The sequence below is a fragment of the Marmota monax genome, unplaced genomic scaffold (genome assembly GCF_021218885.2).
Source record: "Marmota monax isolate L192 unplaced genomic scaffold, Marmota_monax_Labrador192_F-V1.1 WCK01_AAM20220418_F8-fsc00072, whole genome shotgun sequence".
NCBI classification, from domain to species: domain Eukaryota; kingdom Metazoa; phylum Chordata; class Mammalia; order Rodentia; family Sciuridae; genus Marmota; species Marmota monax.
The window spans coordinates 4,607,522-4,625,514 of record NW_026692356.1 but is presented as its reverse complement, the minus strand read 5'-3'; the positions used below and the strand labels follow the sequence as shown (position 1 = coordinate 4,625,514).

Below are 17,993 nucleotides of genomic sequence, written 5' to 3'. Positions count from 1 at the left end.
TGTTTGTGTTCTCAGGAGCTGTCCTCCCTTCAGCCTGGAGTGTTGGTGCTGCTGGACTGTAACAGCTCCTACTAGGGGGCCATTTCCCATTGACTCAGAGCTCTGTGCAAACACTTCAAATGCGTTCTTCATCCACCACGATCTTCTTTCATACTGGGCTGAGCATTTGGTTCTGCAGAGCCTATCTCCACCGTCCCTCCTTGATCCTGGCCTGTGCATCCCAACATCACCTCTCTTGTCCTCTGGGAGCTTGTACCAGCTCTCCTGTTGTATGTCTAGGCCCATCCCTTCCATCCAGCGTGGCCAGATCTGTTGTCTTGAGGCCTTTCTGGTGGCTGCCCTTACCTGCCTGACATTCATATCTCTGCAGACTGTTCTCTTATCCATCGACCCTCTCCTGCCCAAACCCTCACTCACTCCACCAGGGACCCTGTCTCTCACCTTCCTGACTCCTGCCTAAAGCATTCATTTATGAGGGAAGCTGAGATGAATAAAACCCCAAACACTGAGAGAACCTCAGCTGTTTTCTAAGACTAGATATGTTTTTAGCAGTTGGATCAAGGCACAGGGAAGCTGAATGAATGCTATATGAGCTCTCATTGCCTTCTTTAAAGCATGGGGACAGTTCTTCAGTCTGGGAGACGAACTCTTCAGAGGATTCTGAGCTAAAGTGCTATAGTTTTGAGTCTCTAGATTTTCTTTTAAAATATAATCTTTCTTGGAAATGTATGCCTTTTAGAGCTTTCTTTAAAGAAAATTTACATTGGAACCATTACAATGATATGGGTGCTCTCTTGAAAATATCTTTTCTACTGTATTTCATGCAAAATGCTTCTTTACATTTTGAATGTTGTGAACAACTGAAACACAGTTCTTTTGATTATCCACGTATGTGTTATTTGTGGAAGATGCTTAAATCCAACAGGATCCTTATTGTGACCCGTATTCTTTTGGGTTGGCTTCTCTGGCTCAGCTAGCTTAAATAAGATATAATAACCTAGCTAAACAGTGCATGTTTATGAAACTCACATGATGTATCTTCAATCAGATACTGCACTTGACATCCTCAGTGTATACTGAATGTCTATTCAGTGACAAGATACCATATTGTGTACTATGAATTCAAAACAGTTGTGGTGACTGCTTTCATAAGGTCACATGTGAAAGAGACAGGTATTAGTCAAGTAATCACACACATATACAATTGCAAGCTCATTTCAAATGTTTAAAAAACGGATTTGATTTAATTGGGGTGGAGCTGATTAACGAAGATTTCTCTGAAGACAACATATTTGAGCTTCATATTGTCTTCTGTATAGGATTAACCATACAACTTTGACCTTAGCTGCTTCTTAAGACTAAAGATTTTTGTTCTCATGTGTGTCATGAATATAAATATATATGTATATATATATATGTGTTTATATATTTGTTAATATTTTAGTTTTTTTAAACTGGATGTGTAGACTCTTTAGGGGAACCAGTAGAGACTATTGCCTTTTTTTCCCCAAGATATTACAAAATTTTAGATAATCTAGTTTTTTATTACTGCTATCCAGCTTTGCATGATCCAGACACCTAAGATTTAAGTTTTTCTGTCATGTTACCAAACTGTAGTTACCAGAGTGGAAAACAGAAAATAATCATTGTTTTAAGGACCTTGGGGTTATCAGATGACCTTCACCCCATTCAAAACCAACCAGCTCCATATTTAAAATTGAACAGCTAGCTGCAGATGGGTAAGACGGAATTCACTTTCTAACTTTTAATGGTCTTGTGTTTAGTTGACACTTCTCTGATTCTTTACAAACTTCTCTGACACAGTAACCACATAAAATGTTGCCCTTTACAACAAAAGCTCTTTTTGACTCAATGTCTTGGTCCTAGTAGCAACTCTGTGAAATAGATGGCCCTGGTGTTAGAGTGGAATTCAGAGGAGGAAACGAGCCTGGGAAGATGAAGCAAGTGGATTCAGGGTCCAGAACTAATATGTCATTGTAGTAGAGGGCTTCTGATTTCAGAATCTGATGTTTTCCTTATAGTACTGTATGGCTGTTCCCCACAAACTCTTCAGAGCTTAGAGTTGTCCTGAAAATGAAATTCCATGTTATACTATTTAACTTGCCTCTTGATTAGAGCCTACTTTTTAAAAATATGTATTATCTTTTTTAATATAATCTTGTAGTATTGAGGCCACTCTTTCAAGAAATTTTGTTTTATCAAAAACCAAGGTCATAACAAAGTAAGTTCAATTCTCACAGGGTAGAGGAGACCTTCAAAAAAAAAAAAACATTTTATCTATGCCTTTAAATCATGAACCATAAACACATAATTATGTGACACATTCTCTGGCCATTATTATTATTATTATTATTACAGTCACTTTCCCAACAAAATGTCACACAGCATCCTTTTATTCCTTAGAGCAACTGTTAATTAGTTTTCCCTTAATAGACCATCTCTTCAGTTAAGTAGATGGAATGCCCTGATCTCCTTCAGTGTTTCCTGGTGCACAGTTCCTCTCTTGTGTACCACCATTGGTACATTCTTTAATCTGAGAGGCACATCTATGGAAATAAAATGCCTTCAGATGCATTCAGCATCAGTTTTACCTGTGTGTTGTGGCTGGATTAGGAAGAAATATCTTGTTTTCTTTTTTTTTGTACTCCCAGTTGTAGGCTCGAAGAACTACTCTTTTGGCACCAACCAATTTCTATCCTTTTTATTTTAGGAACACGATAATCAATTTATTTGAGTATTTGTGGACATACTTCAATTTCTCTCTATTAGTTCCTCTTGTCTGTGCGTTTGGCAATTCTGCTTATAGGTTCTATTAATGATGATATTATGAATACTGGAAATTATGTTAGGTCATTTGGGAAAATAACAGTAAATATCCCATTTGAATACTCTCCAAACATAGCCGTAATTAATTTTGATATATAATTGCTAATATCTTTAGGAAGCAACACATTCTTTCGCTTCTCTTATCAAGTTTTAAGGTGTGAAATCATGTACATGAAAAAATTTGTGTTGAGCCTGGCATATAGGAACTGCCAGATAAATGCTCTTTATGGGTGCATGGCAGTAGTCATAGGAAACAATATAGTTACACAACATCATCCGGAGGAGGACAGTTGATATTTAGGACAGTAGTTCCTAGACTCAGGGAAAACATGTAAAGTGTATATATTTTATTATGATGAGACATTTAAAAATATCATCGACTTTCCTCATAATTTTCAAAAGAAGTAGAAAATAGTGTGTAATAAGACCATCTTTTAACTAAAGCAGTTTTGACTCATGAAATATCTACTTTATCCTTATTGATCTCATTTTACAGTGCACCAGAAGAAACCCTTTGGTAGGCCTGTAGTCCGTAGACAGGTACTGACTGTCTTGGGAAATGTGAAGTTCAAGTGAAGGTCAGAACAGGGGAGTTGAGACTATTCAGGGAATTCTCCCAGCTTCCTTTTCTGGCATATTCTATGAGATACAAATCTCTAAGCTACCGTACATTCTGAAAATTGATTGAATTATGGACATTACCATAATGTCATAACCTATATTCCATGTGTTTATATATCATTCATGCCAACTTCCTACTGCCCAGAAAGACTGAAAAAATTTGATGAGAAAGGTATTAACTCATGGTTCACTTTTTTCCCTAGTAGGCATGAATACAGGTGAAAGACACATTCACATGAAACAAGTAGGTAGATTGTACCCTGTAGAAAGCATTTAAGAGTCCAAGCTGACACACTTTGTCATTCTATATTTTGTACAGAGTTTCATCATAATCAGAGCACTTTATAAACTGGATCCAATTCCTTTTTCTCCCAAGTTTCTGAATCAGAATAACTGAGAAAGAATAATGGAGACTCTTGGATGATGAAATGCAGTCATTTTATGTGGAATAATTTAACTAGAGATCTCAATACGCTTATCTAAGTGCATTTCTCCTCTCAGAAATATTTTTTATTGCAACTACTGCATGCACTTGTGGGTGGGTAAGTGGGACAGATGTAGGCACATCTTAGATGCTTTAAAGAGTTGTCCTAAACTTGATGTTCTTCAGATTGGGATCTGAAGAGGAAAGCTTTTTTTTTTTTCTTCTTCTTTTTTTGGTACCAGGGATTGAACCCAGGAGCACTTAATCCCTAAGTCACATATTCCCAACTCTTTTATTTTTATTTCTTTAAAGACAGCGTCTCACTGAGTTGCTTACAGCCTTGCTAAGTTGCTGAGGCTGGGCCTTGAACTAGCAATCCTCCTGCCTCAGCCTCCCACATGGCTGGGATTACAGGCGTGCGCCACTGTGCATGGCAGCATGACCCAATTTTGACCCCAGTTCTCCCCAAAACTCTTAATAGTGTCTGCAAAGTATGGCACATTCTGAGGACTAAGGGAAAATGGCATAGCCACCATCTCAAAAGCTCTTTCATGTGAATGTCTGCTTCCTTTTCCCCTCTCCCCATCTGGAGTATCCCCTATCTAGCTATTTCTAAAGGTTCCTTTTCAGTCCCAACTGCTGTATTATTTAAATCCCATCTACAGCACTCACTACAAGCAATGGTCAAATCTGCTTTTGTATTGGAAAACAAAGCTTTAAAAGCAACCAGGGGAGCCACACAGAAGAGTAGTGATTTTGTGACAATGGCCTAAATCCAAGAAATGCATTTAGAAAGAGTTTTTGTTTGTTTTAAAAGAATTGGTTGCAGCATGTTTGTCCATTGAAAATGGAGAATCCTGAGTCCATGCATGGATAAAACCTCTGGAAACAGCAGTGGGATGTGTGCACCATGATGCCCTATATTCCACCATCCTGTAGGATTCTTGAAAATGCAATTTATAATCATACAGATAATTCATTCCACATATAGAATATGCTCTTTTGCAGTCCATAGTGTTTGGAGGGTCATTCTGTAAATGAGGTGGTGGTGGTCTTGTAGGACATGAATGGTTATATGTTTTTATAAATAATTTCTACCTTTTCAGAAATGAACAGCTAAGGGCTAGGGGGCAAAGCTCAGTGATAGTTCACTTGGCTAACATGCATGAGGCCCTGGATTCAATCCCCAGCATTGGAGGGGAAGAAAAAAAAAAAGAGATAAAGACATAGCTAGGAGGAATAGGTAGCAATAGCATGCTGTGTAGTTTGTAATCAGTCAGGTAGTAATGATTTATTATATAAGCTTCTCAGCATGGTGACAGTCTTTGTGCAAGGTAAAGTATGAGATGCAGTTATAAGCATAAATTCCATAAAATGCACTGATGATGCAAAAATAAGAGAGAGATGCTGTAACTGAATCTTTAAGGAACCCTCGGTAGGAAGGAAGGTGTTTTGAATTGTGTAGGAAGGGAGTCAAGGATTATACCTGTAAATGGTAAGAATGAAATGTTGACCCAGAATGCTGATTTACTGCTTGATAGAAGCCTCACCAAATTTGTAAGAGGAAGCACAGTTGCGGGGTTCATTTTCATTAACATATTAACATGACCACTAACTAGTGTTAAAAGAGGCCAAGACAGCCCTAAGAGCCAGTGTCAGAAAAAAATAATTTTGATTGATCAGTGTGTTCTAATCAAAGTCTAAAAGGACATAAACATTAGAAATAACTATAAACTTAAGCCAAAAGCAAAAGTCATAAGACTAGGGGGATTTCATGCAGTGGTGGGCAAGGCCTGAAGGAGTGGGCTCCAAGTTCAAGCTTCACACCACACACTTCTGGAGGAGGAGGGGTTAGAACCAGTGGAGTGAGGTGTCCAGTCACCTGCTTGCAAATGGATTCCGAATCCGTGGGCCTCCGGGAAGCAGTGCTGCGAAGATTGGTGAGCAGCCGTTCCTGGAGGCTCCGGCACCATCTGCGTAACAGGGAAACCGTCTGCCCTGATGAAAAATCAATCTCAAGAGGCAACAGACGCAGCCCCTGAAATAACAAGAGGCCACAGACCTGACTTTTGCAAGATGCCACAGTAGCTAATGAGCCAGTATGGGTCAAACGAAGTGTGCCCAGGCATGAGGGCCTCTGGGAGGTGGCAGGTGTGTGGGTGGGAGCAGCAGCCGGAGGCCACGAAGCCTCGAAGCTGCAAACCCACCACCTGTCCTGTTGCTCTGCAAGCTTGGCCCTGGCCAGCAGATCCATGATCTTGTGAGTGCCTTGCAGTACAGCCAGGTAGTCATCCGGAAGAAGTTTCCATTTTGCTAAATGCTCATCTATACAGAGAACAGGGAGGTAAAGGAAAACCGTTAATGGCGTGATCAACAGCTGCTCAGCATGGAACTCTCACCAAGAAGCCCTGCATGGCCTTGTGGGCCATTTGAACTAGTGTTAATCCAAGGAGTGCCCTTGGCCTTTACAGATACACACACTGATTATGTGCTCAAAACCATTAACAAAGTCATCTCTCCCCCCACCAATGTAGTACTTAAAAGCTGGCTTTTAGGATGCACTGTAGCGATGGTGATTGCCAGATTATGACTTGGGGATTATACGAGCTACCAAATATTTTTGTTTAATAGCCTGCCTCTCCAAACCCTGCCGTCATTCCTTTAACTCATATTATTAGAAAGATACACTTAAAGATATTGCATCCAACAGGATTTTGACATTTGCCAGCAGTCTGCCTTAAAGAACACTTCTATTTAACAAGAGAAATTCTACTTTTTCCTCTTAGCAACACATGTTAAATTAAATGGTGTTTTTCTCCTTTTTTTTTTTTTGTTGTTTTCCTGTCTAGATTTTAGATTGCCTGAAAAGAAATAGAAGGCTAAGCAAAACGAAAATGCTTTACTCCCAGCCAAATGGGAATATAAGTATCTGAAGGAAAAAAAATAAATCTCTCTCTCTATTGAGTGTTAAAACCCTCTCTTTCTGGAGGCACTGGAGAATTTGGCACATTCCAGTAGTGTTTTGGTATTTAAATGCATTGCAAAAAACATAAACAAAACACTGGATGAGTTTAGCTTGAGCTTGACCATGTGATATCATTTTAAGTACTGTATTCTCTGCAAATTGTCCTCCTATAGGTAAGACGTGTTCAGCTGGAAATGTTCTTATGTATGTTTCTTTGATGAAAAAGACGCATTTTAAGGAGTTACATGATATTTGCTGCCCGCTTCACTTCTGTTGGCTTAAAAGAGCTCTCCTTTAATGTGTTGTATTGAAGGATAAAAGCATTATTTTTCAACAATCCATGCGAGCAAATTGGGTGCGGTATTGCTTACTGTCTGTATTTTGTATGTGAAACAATTAAGCTATAGTCAAGGTTTAAAAGCCTCCTTTGGTGCCCTCCACGAGTAAACAGATCCACAGCTAGAATACAAGAGTTTGGATCCCATTTTACCACATGATGATGCTATTTTCGTAAATCAGCTAACATATGCTTTCCATTCCTTAATCCCTGACTTTTTCACTTGATTTGATTGAAATCAAATGTCTGCTTTAGGATGAGGATCGATTGTATGCTTGGGTTTATTTTCTTTACAGTGGACTTAATAATTTGATCTGCCTCATAGAGATGAGGGGAGATTTGAACCATCTTACTAAGGTGGAAAACAAATCATTAGAAGCACTTACTAAACAGGTACTGGGGGAATGGGTTTTTTTTTTTCTCATAATGAGGGAAAGTATTTTGTTTACATAGCTCAGTCCTCCTTAATGTTCAGCCTGTTAGAAGGCGAAATTGGGTTAGATGTTGGAGACATGTCCCATGACTACTCTCATTTCTCTGCTTTGAAGATTTGAAGGCTTCTCTGGAGAACAAAGAAAAAAAAAGTTGTGCAAGTGCCATGAGCTTGTGGCCACACATTCCAAGATAACAGCAGCCAGGATGAGAAATACAGTGGCTTTCTGTGGGCCAGATGGAGGTATGGCCTCAGGTGCTGTAGGAGTCCTCGAGTGCTTTCACTTCAGATCCTGGAATCGTTAGGGGCCCCCAGGCCTGTTTTGTTGGATATCTGAAATTGCCAACTACACTGCCCATCTTCTGACAATGTGCCTGAATGAGGGCACAGAGCCTCTGAATTTAAATGACTGGCATTTATCTGATTTAGTATGAGTTTCAGCCCTCAGAGGCTGAAGCTTGTCAGAGTAGATACACAGAAACAGGTGAATTGGCCACGGCTCTCTTTCTTGGCTCCTTTTGGCATAAAAGCTTATCTTAAATGCCAGTCTTTGAAATAAGAGGCTAGAGCTGAAAATGGCAGAGGAATAAAAGAAATAGAAAGTTCCTGAATTGATGCTGTTGATACCTCGTGAGCACAAGACAGTGCCATATTGGAAGAGTCCAAGTCTGGTTTGTCTAATCAAGTTGCTGAACAGCCCTGTGATCTCAGAGGGACCAACAGTTTTCCTCATTCTCCTACCTGAGATTGTATGGAGTATGCTTTGCAATTTGATGGGGCCCAGAGGTACCAAGTGAACCTCACTCAGAAACCCCAGGATAAGACAGCTCCAGGGATCCTTTCCCTGCAGAGTGGTATCTTTGTCATCCAAAGGGAATTTTGCACTCCCTGGGGAGTGAGTACCCTTATGCCAGACTTGGTTATTATAATAAAATAGCTAATTACAGAAACAGGATAATTTGGGACTGGTGTTCTGTGTAGTGGTGATTTCTCTGTGTTATTGGTGTTCCTATGTGTTCTGTCCTCACTGATGCAGTCTGGAACTCTCTGTGTTGTCACTCTTAAGAGTGTTGCCCTTCTCTGATGTGCTGGAAGTAGATTATTTAGAAACATGTGTGCTATATGTAAAGAGGCGGCTACCTGTTCAGTATCCACTCTCCATTTGAAATCTGCAAATTGATTTGAAATCATTAAAGGAGAGATGCTGATTGGAGATGGTCAGGTGACGACAACAACGCTTCTGATTTTCCTATGAAACCTAGGCAACAGAAACATGCAAACAACAGCATTTAACTATACATCTTGTTTATTTTCATTTGAAGTGCTGTGGTGCATTAGGCGCCATGCAGAGCATATTTATTTCAAAATAATCTGGGGTCACATTTTAAATCAGAGCATCATAGACATAAGGTCTGTTTCTTCACTTGCTATTAAATAAAATGTTCTTAGAATACACCAACAGATTTTTAAGTTTGTACATCAGACTCTTTGAAGTGTTACACAAGTATGGCAGGCATCTCTAAATTAAAAAAAAAGGTTATTACTTTTTCTTGTCAGTATAGATAAGACATTGCAAAAAAATTTTTAGGAATTCAGTATTGCATTGATAGGTCGGTGGTTGTCATTTTTGTCTACATAGGAGAAACACCTGAGTAATTCTTAAAAAAAAAAAAAAAAAACTGCCTGGGTTCCTCTCTCCAGGTGAGTCAGTCTCTCAAGGTGGAGCCCGAACATCTTTTTTTTTTTTTTTAATTGACAGTAAGGGTAGGAAAAGATGTGTGCCTTCTGCATTCCATGTAGAGATTCTGACGTTCTGTGGCTTCTGCAGGACTGCCTTCACTGTGTGGAGCTGTCTTCACTCTGTTGAACTAGAGACTATGCATTCTTAAGTTTGCTGCACAGAAATACCTTAAGTATCTCCCCTATGTCAGGCCTGCCCCCACTGGGGAAACACTTGATCAGGCGATCCTCCTGGCACTTACATTCCTTAGTTTGGGCAAATGGTTATTTGAGTCTTCTTCAAGTTTTGATTACCACACAAACAGGATCATCTCATTTCATTGGCAGATTTAGACTGATTTCGTGGGTTTTTCAGATCAGTTCATAGTGCCTGACATTTTTTTTTTTTTTTTGCGGGGGGGTGGGGGGGTTCTTTTCAACTACATTCCATATTGGGAATAATTCACCAGTGCTGTGTGGTCATTTAGCCAACCAATTTGCTGCTTTATTAAACAACAACAACAACAAAATAACAACAACAAAGAATAACACAGTACATTGCTTTTGTTTTTCTAGAACCCTAACTTCAAAGTTAAAATTAACCAGAATTTGCTTGGAGGCAGAAAAAAAAAAGTTCAGCACTATGGAAAACATAGTAGCAAGCAAGTAACATCTATTTTGCCATAGGGATACAGTTTAAAGATCTCAGGAATGGAAGATTTGAAATTACTCAGGAATTTTAACCTGTTATGCTTCCTAATAGTCACGGTCCCTTCTGCATTCTGATACCAATCTCTTCTGTTCTCCCCAATAATTATGCAAAATATTGATATATAGAGCATGAACATCAGGGATGACAAGCACATTCAACTAGGCCAGAGCCTCTTTACTGACCTAAATAACACTTCATTCATGAGATAATGTGACCTGCAGTCGGAGAGAGAAATCTGTTGCTGAGCCGGGGGAGCCTGGCATGGCACAGACTCTCCAGTGATCAGGGAATCATCTAAAATTAGACCAGGCAGAAAAATAGTGCAAAGCTTTACAGGCCTGGTCTCAATTTCAGGAATATTTCTTTCTTGAGATGTGTGTGTAGTTTGTCACCTCGACAATCCCTGGTAATCCTTTAATGCGCATCTTTATTAGTGTCAAGTGCCTTGCTACCAGAAGGAATAGTGCAATTAAGCAATTTATATCTTTAAGTTTTTTTTTTTTCCTTGTTCATAACTTAGGGATTTCACTTTCTGTCAAAGAGGATTTCCTCTTTGGAGAGATGGTCATTATATCTTGGGATTTGGGGGTAGCAGTAGGCAGGGCAAACATTGCCATTATCTGTCCTAGAAATCAATGCCTATCCTAGAAGTTAACGTACTGTATTGTGTGTGCAAGTGTTAGTGTTATTTGTGACGACTTGCTTTTTTAAAATGTGAGATTATCATCTTGTTCCCCTCAAGTTTCTTCCAGCACATCTGATGGTGAATTCCTATACTGCTGAAAGGAAATTCCTTACCCCTGTAATGATCTCAGACTCTTTTGGAAAGAGAGAGGTAGAAATCAATCCAAAGCACAAGTTAGTGTACTACCCAGGGAACAAGCTGATGTGTTGGTTAGCAGTTTTCTGGATCATTTGAATCCTAAGGGACTTCAGTTGTAGTTTTTTAATATGTCTGTGTCAGAGTGGGAGAAGGGTGAGGATGTAGTTTTCCTCTTTGAACCAGGAGGGACGAACTTAACTTCAAAATACTAGATTGTGGCTTTATTTGTGTTCATCAGCTGTTTATGGAACATCAGTAAACCAGACAGACTGCCCTTGCAGCATGTACTATCTGGCGGGGGAAATACAAAAAAAGGAGACTTGTGTTAGAAGGTGCCCTGGGCTGGGGTCAGGTATAGCAGGAAAGGGGGACTTGGTGGGGGGAGGGCCCCAGTTTTGAATAGGATTTCAGAATGGGCTTTATACAGAAGGAGATACAGGTATGGAAAATAGGAGATAGAGATGCCATGCATTATCAGGGGCCGCTGTCCAGGGAGAGGGACAGGCAGGGGTAACACTGACGAAGAGGAGGAGTGTGCCTGGCATGTTGGAGGAGGAGCCTGAAGACCAATGTGGAGAGGAAGCAGCTAGAGCCACAGAGGCAAAGCAGGGAGATCTGACCACATAAGGCCTTGCAAAAATTGACTCTTGCTCCCGTGCCGTGGAAAGCCTTTTGGAAATGATCAGAAAAACGATTGGTATGGCTTCACTCTGTGTGTAGGCCTTTATCCAATATTTGATGATTGTTTATTTTTAAGTTTTCTATCTTCTCTGGAACCCCAGGTTTTCTCCCTTCATTTTTATATCTCTGAAAATTATAACAGTAGCTAACGCTGGCAGTATGACGTGTGCTGACAATCGCGGTACACTGGTTCACCCTGTGCCCCTCACCAGAGGTTTAAACCGTATTATCTTCATTTTATTGGTGCAGATGCTGAGACAGCATAAATGACTTACCCAAGGACTTTGAGCCACACAGTGACCGTCAGTATTCCAAAACCAGGTAGTAGGCTCTTAAGTGTCAATCACAGTGGTAAAACACTCATGTCTTCCCCACCCTAAGTCATCCCCAGACTCTCTTGAGCACTGAAGCCACCTCTTCCTTAGGCTGCCCAGTGTCTCTAGTCCTGTCCGTGGCTGGCTGGGATGTGAGGTCAGCTGCATGCTGGTTGGGCCAGGTGGATCAGTGTGTCTTGGGGATTAAGAGGGAGATCCATTGCTGCTTGTGTTAGTTTTCTGTCAGTCTTTATCAAATCATAATCTTCCAATTAGAAAGGCTTTCTGTGTGCTGGGAAGCAGAGGTAGGAGAAAACTAAGGGCTAGTGCTGGATCTCCTCCATCTCCATTGAAGCCACTGGGGGTGGATGTTGCTGGGTTGAAATAAAACAATCAGGGTGATGCTTTTCTTGGGTCTGCAGCAACTATCAAGTGGCTACAGGTAGAGATTATGAAGGGGCACTTGGATTTGTGAGTGACTTCACTCTCAGTTCCCTCCACCATCGAGTTATTGGTCATTTAATGTCACTCTGCCCTTTTTATGTCTATTAATGACCTCATGAATTTGCTGTTGCATTTTGAAAGGAGAAACCAGAGCCTCTAATAGAAATGTATGAGGTGTGATAAGTTCTAAGGAGGAAGTCATTAGAACCTCTTCAGAGACTACATTGAACTTGTGCATATTCGACAGATTTTAAAATGGATTTCTTTGAAGTCATTGTACTTCTTGAAAACAAATATTCTGATAGCCCGTGAAAGTATATTTTTGAGGTAAAAAGGCAAGTTCCCTGTTGAACTTCCTTACCGAATTTTGTAAGTAAAACTTAACTTGCAAAGTTAACAGATGCAGCACATTTGCTAATATATTGGACGTGACTTTCTGCTTTCCAAGGAAAATGAAAATGCTTCTCAGTGCCCGTGTGGCGTTATATTCTACTTTTAAATCAAATTTTACACACAAGGCAAGGAGAATACAAGATTCTCAGAAAAATAAATAAATAAAAATAAAACAAAAACCAGAAACAACCCACGCAGAGAAACCAAATCTAAATATTGATTTAAACTGACTCATAGCTCTGTAGACAACACTACTTAGTACCTACTGTTTCCCAAGCAAGAAACTCCATGTTCTGGATGCGTGTAAAAGAAATAGAACATGCTTCCCTGGCGTGTTTCAGCGGCTGGAGGAGAAAGAACGCAGGGCAGAGTCGGATCAGGCAGGAATTTAAATCTCTCTCTTCCTATTTATTGGTTCTGTGACCTTGGGCAAGTTATTTAACCTTCTGAATCCCAGCTTCCCATCTGTAAAATGAGAATAGTAATAGCTATTCACTTGGTAAGATTTGAGAATTAGAACAATAAATGTAAACCACCTGACCCCAGTAGATACTTAGTAAATATTTCCTTCACTTATTATCAAGGCTCGTGGGGGATGTGGAGGATGAAAACACACAGTGATTGACACCCCGGCCTCCGGAGTGAGAACCCAGGGCCTTGCACATGATCTTCTACCACTGAGATACACCCCCAGTCCATATAGTGATCCCCTAGGAAAAATTATGAAGCGATAATGGGCAATTAACACCTGTTATTAGTTATTTTACATAATTTGGAGATTAAAACAGAATTGGATTTGGATTGGTTTCCCTCAGAAACCTGTTGAAACCTTATTCTATGCCATGGTTGATCCCTACTGTATGCCCTGCTTCATTCCAGGTGCTGAGAATACAATGGAGATCAAATTTGTAGTGTCTGCCCTCATAATCCTTAGTTTTGTAAGAAAACAGGCATTGATTAATTACACCAATAGGACCAGGAAATGTCAAAGTACAACTGTGTTTAGCGCTATGAAATTTAAGAAAAATGATGTGATGCAACTGTTTAATAGGCAAATTTGACCTAGTTAGGGAGACCTAGAAAACCTTTCTGGAAAAAAATAGTGGTAACAATTATTGGTATTTTCATGGTGAGAGGGTACCATTAACCTTCAATATACCATTGCACTCTTTTGGACCTTATTTTAGTTGAAATTTCTTTTTTTAGATACCTTAACTGATTTTAAGGATTGCTATTTCATAAGTGTTATCTTTCTGAGAGACTTCCAAAGGAAAAAGAAAATTTATTTTTAAGGGAAAAAAACAACTCATACTGTATATTATTACCAGGTGGTTCCATTGGATCTTTTTATAAAGCTAAGATGCATGGTGGCCTCTTAATGATCTTATCCTTCATATGTCTTGAAATATTTTCCTATTTCATCATCTGAGGAATTAGTTTATCTTTGCTCATCAGTTATTTGCAATACATTGGAAAAGACCAAAGTAGAAAGAAAAGGAAGAAAGATGGAGTCATCAGGATGAGGCAGTAAAGTTCACTATTTTATTATTATCCTAGAGTTTTCTCATCACATTAGCCACAGTTTTTAATCATCTCTCAAGAGGGTCTAAAAATCTGTAGACATCATCTTGTAACTTAATTTTAAATTATTTTTAAAAAGTTATTTTAGTTGAATACACTTGAGAATTTGTAATTTTTACCTCTTCCCCTATGCAAGAGAGAAAACTGATAACAATATCTTTCAATTGGACATAAATTCATAAGGTAAGGCAAGGCTTGGATTGTGGCTCAGTGTAGAGCACTTGCCTAGCATGTGTGAGGCCCTGGGTTCAGTCTCCCATACTGAGGGGAAAAAAAAAAAGATAAATGCAAGAGCAGAGTAGATTGTCTGTAGAGTTTGATGATAATGGTGAAATCTATACAACTGAAATATAAGACTGATTCTTCAGATGAAGATATATCATTGGATGGATTTTCCCCAATGAAGGAATCGGTCAATGAGTCAGCAATTCATTTTAAAGGACAAAAAGGAAACACAGATTTATTATCCAGTTAGTCATTCAGTAGGAAATACTTCATCCTACAACATTTTGCAACAAAAACCTGGGTCGTTCTGTTTTTGGTAAAAGGACATGAGATAGTATTCTTTCATCTCCTAAGATGAATGAATGTGCACCAAAAATTTACTTCACATGGTTCATGGGGGCAGGGGGCAAATGTAGGTGTGTATACAAAGGTGCTCGGTAGCAATACATGATATAGAAATGAAAGAAAATCATACCATTAATGCATTATCATTCTAAATGGTTTTACCACATCTAAAAATGAAAGTTTTCTATGATTATTAACGCAAGAAGATGGCTGCCCTCGTCAACAAATTACGAGCCATCAAAATGTTCAGAGATGTTTCATTTGATGGTTCAACTGCAACAAGAACCAGAAGTGATCTGTTAGAGATGTCTTTGAAACCTAGAATCAGGTTTTGCAGCATGGATGTGTTCCAGCTTCATTCTAGACAGTTGACAAACAGTTGCATTGAAAGGACCTTGAGCCTTTAGGTATCTATAGCTTTAAAGTAAGGAAAATATGGAACAGATATTTAAATTTGCTGTTAAAATTTTTATCAATTTCTAATAACCCTGTTTCCATTTTTCCTTCACTCTTAAATTATTTATTTTATTTACCTTTTTTTGCAGTGGGAAAGAAAGGGTCCATTGGTCCCACGTGATAAATGATGATGACTTCCTTCTGGTGTATGGAGGTTTCTGAAGGCAGAATGTGAGAGAAGGTAGAGATAGAAGGAACAGCACATACAAAGGCCCTAAGAGAGAGAAGGACTCTCCTGAATTCATTGAAAGTTCTTGGGGCTGGAATGCAGAGGCTGGAGCAGGAAGTGGGCCTGCTTAATGGGGCGTGGTATGCAGGAGGACCCTAAGGTCAGGGCAGGCCAACAGAGTTTTAAGCAGAGCACAGGCATGATCATGTGTGAATTTCAGGAAAAAAAAAAGGATGACTTGATTACAGGTAATATTTGAAGTAACTAAGATGACACATAAGATCAGCACTTGTGCATACAAGAGTGGACCTCAGGAGAACATTCTGGGCTCAAGTCTGATCGTTCACATTTAGTTCAGTTGAAGATCTTGAGTTATTAAGACCACCATGACATGTGGGCAGAGGATAAAGTGGGAGAAGATCCAGGACCCAGTTTCTGGGACCACCAATATCTTGGGTCTCAAAGAAGAAAAATTGGTAAAGAAGGAAGAGAAAGGAGGACCAGTGGCATAGAAGAAAACCTAGAGGGTCCTGCAGAAGGGAAGAGAGAAGAGGAAAACATTGTAGAAAAGGTCCAAAGTGTAGTTGCTCATGGTAGGTCAAGAGGAAAGCTTTAAAAATTATTGAGTTTAGAAATGTGGAGATATTTGGCAGTTGAGGTAGGAGATAATTCAATAGTGATGAGTATAGGCTGGATTGGAACTAGTTAACTCTGAAATGGGAGGTAGGGTAATCAAAATGATATAGATAACTATTTTTTAATAATTTGACTGTTTAAAGGAGATAGAAAAGACATGGTAAACTGGTCATGGTAGCAAATGCCAATAATTCCAGCTCCTGGGGAGGCTGAGGCAGGAGGATCACAGTTCAATCCAGCCTCAGCAACTTGGCTAGACTTTGATTCCAGTTTTTTAGAAAAGGATGGTGAATATGGCTCAGCAGTACAGGGCTTGCCTAGGATGCATGAGGCCCTGGGTTCAATCCACAGCACCACAAATACATGCACACATGATGATGATATCAAATGACCTGGTAATGTAACAGCCTGTTCACTTAAATCTTGATAGGTCTTCCACAATATACTTGGATGGTATAGGTACATCACCCCACGTTGCCTCTTGATGCAATAAAGAGATATAAATGAGTGAGGTGGCTGGCCTAACAGGGTGTACTGTTTTATAGTAAACTTTCTTTGTTAAGTAGAAGATGTGTACTTGGATGAATAGTAAATACATAAATCAGTCACATTTCTTAGTAAGTATTATATATGAGCCTAATTTTACATGTTTTCATAAACAGGCATCCGCACACAGGAGTAATGCATGGTTTTGTCATGTTGCTGTGCCAAGATGTTACTAGGCAGCAGGAATTGCTCACTTTGTAATCTTATTTGGGGTTATGGGACCACCATGACATGTGGTCTGTCATTGGCCAGAACATCATTATGCAGCAATTGACTGCATATTTATATAACCAGGCGGTACAGAATGAATTCAGGATCAGTTCCCCTGCTTCCGCATTGTCATTGCCTCATGTAACACTGCTCTAAATTGGAATTAATCCTTCTGAAAAACTAAAACAATAAAATGTGTTCCCAGAGGCTTTTGGAAACCTGTCAAAGTTCAAGATCTTGTTGCTGGTCCCTCGGCACCCTGGTTCCTGTTATCTCAGTGTTTTACCAGGGACCCTAATGCAGGAAGAAAAAGCTGATATGAAATCTTCTCCTGTCTATCTAACCAGTTAAGTCCTGGGTAAATGGGGTCATGTTGGTAAAGTGTTTGGACATATACAGAAGGAAAACCTTGAATGAGCAGGAGTCACGACCAGCATCATTATAATGCTAAGTCGATCCTGCATTGAAATAGTCGTGTGGATTTGTGATGACAGCCGTGGACTCGGAGATTGCCTTGCATGTTATATTGTTATGATTTCAAAGTAGGGTCAGGCTGACCAGGAGTGGGTGTTCCTGACTTGCACATTTCCAAGCTAAACAGAAGCAAGTCCACGGAGAGGAAGCTGTGCCATGGTCCTTATCAGTTTCTCTTCAGGATCAAAGTCCCTGTCCATTTGTGTTTCCAGCCAGTCTGAAAGCTATGTACTTGTCTCTCCTAAGGTTTTGTTCCTCTCAGCGTCTCTCTCATAGTAACTTGCATAACTTCTTTTAAGTACATGTGACAGTCATTTATTTGCCTAGAGGGAAAGATTTTGATGTCACCTATTATAATCAAGTCTTGATGCTTAATTTTTGTAACCACATCATCATGAGTCCTTGGAAGGAGGTAGGTATTTTTCTGTGAGTTGCCCACACCATGGCCACAGGTAAGTGCCCAGTGGCTGTGCCTGCCTGTTGAGGCTGGAGTGCAGTGACTGGCGTCTGAAAAGCTACAGCACCACACCCTGCTTGCTCTTAGCCTCACGCCTGAGCACACGGGTACCTGGATGATACTTCAGACTCTGCACTCTGGGACAGACCAGTTCTTGTTCCTTCTGAACTATGTAAAGAGG

General features: G+C 39.8%; 1 protein-coding gene across 24 annotated transcripts in view; it reads left to right on the top strand.

Moving 5' to 3' along the window:
* The window catches only part of Celf2 (CUGBP Elav-like family member 2), an 808,061-nt gene that overhangs the window by 537,594 nt on the left and 252,474 nt on the right, over positions 1-17,993 (top strand). The gene's annotated exons all lie outside the window — the stretch shown is intronic.